Source organism: Lipotes vexillifer, unplaced genomic scaffold (genome assembly GCF_000442215.2).
Source record: "Lipotes vexillifer unplaced genomic scaffold, Lipotes_vexillifer_v1.1 scaffold1011, whole genome shotgun sequence".
NCBI lineage: Eukaryota > Metazoa > Chordata > Mammalia > Artiodactyla > Lipotidae > Lipotes > Lipotes vexillifer.
Genome location: NW_006787698.1, coordinates 2,440,137 through 2,446,299, shown reverse-complemented (window position 1 = coordinate 2,446,299; position 6,163 = coordinate 2,440,137). Strand labels below are relative to the sequence as shown.

At 41.6% G+C, this 6,163-nt stretch overlaps 1 non-coding gene across 1 annotated transcript; it reads left to right on the top strand.

Annotated features, from left to right (window-relative positions):
* Window positions 1-4,854: 4,854 nt before the first annotated feature.
* Window positions 4,855-4,927, top strand: TRNAG-UCC (transfer RNA glycine (anticodon UCC)). Its single transcript has one exon. It is a non-coding gene; the product is annotated as a tRNA-Gly (tRNA).
* Window positions 4,928-6,163: the final 1,236 nt, after the last annotated feature.

The window sequence follows — 6,163 nt, the reverse complement described above, 5'->3', positions numbered from 1 at the left end:
TGCTGAACCATGAGGGATAAAGGGGAAGTTAATCGCAGTTAATCGTTCGGGGAGGGGGGTCAGAATCTTCTATATCTTCCACCACATGCAGACTTTCTTCTGATTGGTTGGAGGTGAGGTAACAGGGCGGTGTTCCAGGAATCTTGCGCTCAGCCTGATACCATCCTCCACCTGGGTGGGGACCCTAGTTTCTGCAGAAGAACTCAAAGGTATTGTTATGTGTATCCCTTCAGGAAGAACCAGGACCCTGCACTATTGTTTCTTGACTTCTCTGTTTCTGTATTCCCTCCCTTCCCTTAATCTAAGAAAAGAACCAACATGTTAAGCAAAGCAGAACAAAAGGCCTTGAAAAATACGCAGAAGCCTAAGGGTCCAGGAATTTAGCTAGTAAAGACTAGAATTTAAAGTATAACTAGGCACTAGGACCAAGGGTCTGCCTACATTCATGGTAGTAGTTACCCAACTATATATTTTCATATTACAAATACCGCCGGAGAGGAAAGAATGAATAGGCAAAGCACAGAGGAGTTTTAGGGAAATGAAACTATTCTGCATGATACTGTAGTGGTGTGTATGTGTTACTATGTACCATTTGTACAACACTGGAGTCCAACTGTGGGGAATGGCATTAGTGGCGGTGGCTGTGCGTGTGCGAGGGCCAGGAGTATATGGAAACTCTACTTGCTGCTCAGTTTTGCTGTGAACCTAAAATTGCTCTAAAAAAATAAAGTCTATTTTTTTAGGTGGGAATATAAATTGGTACAGCCACTATGGAGAATGGTATGGAGGTTCCTGGAAAAACTAAAACTAGAGCTACCATATGATCCAGCAATCCCACTCCTAGGCGTATATCTGGAGAAAACCATAATTCAAAAAGACACATGCACCCCAATATTCATTGCAGCACTATTTACAATAGCCAGGACGTGGAAGCAACCTAAATGTCTATCAACGGATGAATGGATAAAGAAGATGTGGTATATATATATATATATATATATATATATATATATATATGAAATCACTTTTTATATATATATAATATTACTCAGCCATAAAAAGGAACAAACTAATGCCATCTGCAGCAACATGGATGGACCTAGACATTGTCAGACTGAGTGAATTAAGACAGAGAAAGACAGATATCATATGATATCGCTTATATGTGGAATCTAAAAAAAATGGTACAAATGAACCTATTTACAAAACAGAAATAGAGTCACAGATGTAGAAAACAAACTTATGGTTACCAAGGGGGATGGGGGGAGGGATAAATTGGGAGATTGGGATTGACATATACACACTACTATATATAATAAAATAGATAACTAATAAGAATTTACTGTATAGCACAGGGAAGTCTACTGAGTACTCTGTAATGACCTAGATGGCAGAAAAATCTAAAAAAGAGTGGATATATGTATATGTATGTATACATATGGATATGTATAACTGACTCCCCTTGCTGTACAGCAGAAATTAACACCACATAATAAATCAACTATACTCCAATAAAAATTGATTTTAAAAAATATTTAGTCAAAAAAGTCTATTTAAAAAAAAGTACACCTAAAAAGCATGAATTTTACCCTATGTAAATTAAAGCTCAATCCATGATTTTAAAGATGTATTTTTCTAGACGATTACATAGATTTTGAATAAGCCTGTCAAGATATACCTCTGAGATCTCTCTAAAGAATCTGCCACTCAGCTGCAAGAAATGCAGTTCCCCGAGAGCTTCCAGATGTCAACACCTTCAGGATCTGCCCCAGATGTCATTCTTCCTCGGCAGCCCAGCCATGATGATACAGCAACGGGACTAGGTCTTCTGACCAAGGTGGCACTCCTTAGTAAGTCATCTTCACTTCCAATTTCTACATTGGCTTGGCTGGAACTTGGTCAGTTCCAGATTGCAGTCTGAGGTTCTTTCTGCCCAATCCTGCTTCCTTCACATGTACATTTGTGAGTCATTCTCTCTCAATAATGATCCTGACTCAGTCTCAGCCTCCACTTCCTAGGGAACCCCGCTGACACACATGTGAAGCAATGATACTGAGAGGACATTACAGCCATGTATCTGCTTTTTTCCCAAGTTTTAGACAAAATTTTCTTAACATAAGGTGACATGGCAGAAAGGGAGCTAAGGCGAATCAATGCCCAGCCCCACAGTAACCTCATGGTTGGCCAGGTGTCACTCTCAGCTTGAAGATGTTCTCAGGTTTTTTTCCACATGACCCCCTTCATCTTCAAAGCCAACCAGGACAGGCTGCATCCTTCTCAAGTGCTGAATCTCTCTGGCTTCCGACTTTCTCCATCTCTGACTTCTAGATCTAGATTTAAAGTCCGTAGATGCCTAGGGACTTCCCTGGTGGTCCAGTGGTTAAGAATCCACCTTGCAGTGCAGGGGACACGGGTTCGATCCCTGGTCAGGGAACTAAGATCCCACGTGCCGTGGGGCAACTAAGCCCGCGCGCCACAACTACTGAGCCCCGCCTGCTCTGGAACCTGCACGCCGCAACTACAGAAGCCCGCGCACCACAACTGCGACCCAATGCAGCCAAATAAATAAATAAGTAAAAATTTTAAAAAAATAAAGATGCATCTAGAAGGTGGTTCCTAGAGAAGGAGATACATGATGATTTAGAACACGTTCAACATCCATATAATAAAGTAGTGTCCAGGTGCCAAAATGAATGGGTCACCTCAAGCTGTTTGCCTAGAACCTCACAATTAAATGACATTTCTGAAATGGAGTCCTTGACACAGATTTCAGATTTCAGTCCTTGACAAAGAAAAACACATTGGGACACCATGGAACGGTATCTTATGGAGAGAGTGAGAAATCTCCGCCAGAGACACACCATCCAGGCTCGGAACAGATGTCAAAAGGCTCATCTTTTAGCTACATAGGAGGCTGGTCACCTTTAGATAGTCAAAGAGCAAGATACCTATTTTGCAATCAGTGACACTGATTTTCAGATTATTTATTTTAAATTCCTATAAAGATCAACCTTTTGTATGAAAAATGTGTGTATAAAAATTATATGTTCTCCGGAGACTTCCATGGTAGTGTAGTGGTTAAGAATCTGCCTGTCAATGCAGGGGACGCGGGTTCAATCCCTGGTCCGGGAAGATCCCACATGCTGTGGAGCAACAAAGCAACAAACATAACCACGACTACTGAGCCCGTGCTCTAGAGCCTGCGAGCCACAACTACTGAGCCCATGAGCCACAACTACTGAAGCCCGCATGCCTAGAGCCCGTGCTCCGCAACAAGAGAAGCCACCGCAATGAGAAGCCCGCGCACCGCAACAAAGAGTAGCCCCTGCTCGCCGCAACTAGAGAAAGCCTGCACGCAGCAACGAAGACCCAATGCAGCCAAAAATAAATAAATTAAATAAATTTTTTAAAAATTGTGTGTTCTCCTTAATTCTGGTGCTTTGGGGCTTCTAAATGGCTTATTGTACTTTTCACAATAAAAAATTTTTGAAGCTTTAAAAGGAAGGAAGGGAGGAAGGAAGGAAGGAAGGAAGGAAGGGAGGGAGGGAGGGAAGGAGGAAGGGAGAACTTGTGTGATTAGTTCAGACCCCCTTGGACAATCTCTCTTTTGATTCACTCAAAGTCAACTGAGCAAAATCTGCAAAACCCCTTTTACCACATAATATAATCATGGGAGAGTGATATCCCAACATATTCACAGGAGAGGGAATTATACAAAGTCCAGGGTCATCAGGGGTGGTCTTAAAATTCTGCCTACCACATTCAGCAAATTGTCAAAATACATATTCCTGAGTCTCACAACCAGAAATTCCAAATCAATAGGTCAGGTCTCAGGAGACCCCCCGAGTCTCTGTGTTATTTAAAGCTCTCCAGATTATTCTTGTAGTTAGCCAGGCATAGAAACTCCCTCATGGTTGTGTCTCTTATGCCTGGAATAGTTATAACATGTGTTCAGTTTTTAGCAGAAGATCTGAATCAGGGGATGGGGCAGGAGGTAATAAGAGAAAAAGAAACAAATGGACAGAATATATTATGAGAAAGAGAATTATGGGGAACCACTCAAAAGGAAAAAAGAGAGATGCAGGAAAATACTGGAAGAGGAAAACTGTCGTTGCAAAGAATTTTTAGATTTTCACGGTTTCTAAGTCACCCCCAGAAAGTTCAAGCTACCCAAGGAAAGAGAAGATGTGAATGCAAAGCAGGAAGGATAGGAGATGAAAAGCGTTCTGGAGATGGGTGATGGTAATGGTTGTACAACAAGATAAATGAACTTAACACCACTGAACTGTACACTTTAAAATGGTTAAGATAATAAATACTATGCGTATTTTACCAGAATGAAACTTTTTTTATTAAATGAGAAGGGATGTCACAAATCATCACGTGGTTGCATAAAAATAGTAACATATGGGTGCCAACATTTTTTTAACTGACGTACAAATGTATGTATGTGTTTTCAAGCTTTTGTTTCTATTTTGGTCTCATAAAATTAATTTGCCTTAACCCTATAACCGATAATTCCACTTCTAGGTATTTCCCTGAAAGAAATGAACATGTGTTCGCAGACACTTGCTCAAAAATTTTTGTAGCAGCTATACTTATAATATGCAAAAGTGGGAAACAACGCAAATGTCCATCAACTGGGGAGTGCGTAAACAGACTGTGCTCCATTCATATAATGAAATGTTATTTTACAATTTAAAAAAAAAGAATGAACTACAGCTACACAGAACTTGGATGAACCTCAGAAACATTATTTTCAGTGACAGAAGCCAGACCAAAAATAAATAAATAAAAATACACACTATTTATCTCCACATTATCAGAAGTTCAAGAAGAGACAATGTCGGGACTTCCCTGGTGGTCCAGTGGTTAGGACTCCACACTTCCATTGCAGGGGGCCCAGGTTCAATCCCTGGTTGGGGAACTAAGATCCCATTAAAAAAAAAAAAAAATAGACAATGTTTATGGATTGTAATAGATATCAGAATATTGATTACAACTGGGGATATTGACTTGGGAGGGGCACATAAGGAAATTTCTGGACTGATGGAAATGATCTAAATGGGGAAAGTGTTACCAAGGCTGTTGTCCCAGAATTACACCCTTGCCCCTTCCTCCAACGTCGTCTAAGTTTCAAGAGGCAGCTGCAAATAGAGAAACAAGCACTGGTTAGAACCAGCTAGGCTCAAGATGTCAGAAGATTTGACTTCTAGTAGACCTTGAGCCTCATATACGCTCACTGTGATACATTAGTATGCAAATGACACACCCACCAGCACCATGACAGTTGACAATTGCCATGACAACTGGGAAAGCCCATACAAGAACCGAAAAGGAGTTTAGGCTAGAACCTGGCACTGGTCCGGGTGACCAATTCGTTAACGAAAAGAATGTGGGTTACACAGGTAGAGGCATTTGTCAATGCTCTGTGAGCTTTACTTGTAATTATGTAAATTATATCTCAATTTTTAACACCCTGTGATTTGGGTTTTGTAATTAAGAGAATTTATCTCACATGCACTAGCCAGTTCTCTCGAGTAGCAGTTAAAACATTTTTCTGCTAACAAATTGGAAGTCGAGTGGCCCCCAAAGCTATGCTCAGGCATGAGAAATAGAATGGGGAATTCACAGAGAGAGAAATAATAAATAAATGCCAGAAATCATAGGCAGCTGGGCTTGTAGAACTGCCTGTTAAAAGAACCAAAAAGGGGCTTCCCAGGTGGCGCAGTGGTTGAGAGTCTGCCTGCCGATGCAGGGGACGTGGGTTCGTGCCCTGGTCCGGGAAGATCCCACATGCCGCGGAGCGGCTGGGCCCGTGAGCCATGGCCGCTGAGCCTGCGCGTCCGGAGCCTGTGCTCCGCAACTGGAGAGGCCACAGCAGTGAGAGGCCCGCGTACCAAAAAAAAAAAAAAAAAGAACCAAAAGGAAAAGAAGAACCAACAGGAAAAAAAGAACCAGCAGGTAAAAAAGAAAAAACCCTTGTTATGAACTGAATGTGTGTCCTCCCTCCCCACCCCCCATTCATATATTGAAGGCTTAACCCCCATCATGATGGCATTGGAGTTGGGGCTAAATGGGAAGTGTGATATTGTGATATCTTTAGGGGAAACACTGCCCAAAACCACCCACCCTGGCCAGCCAAGATAGTAGCCACTTGCCT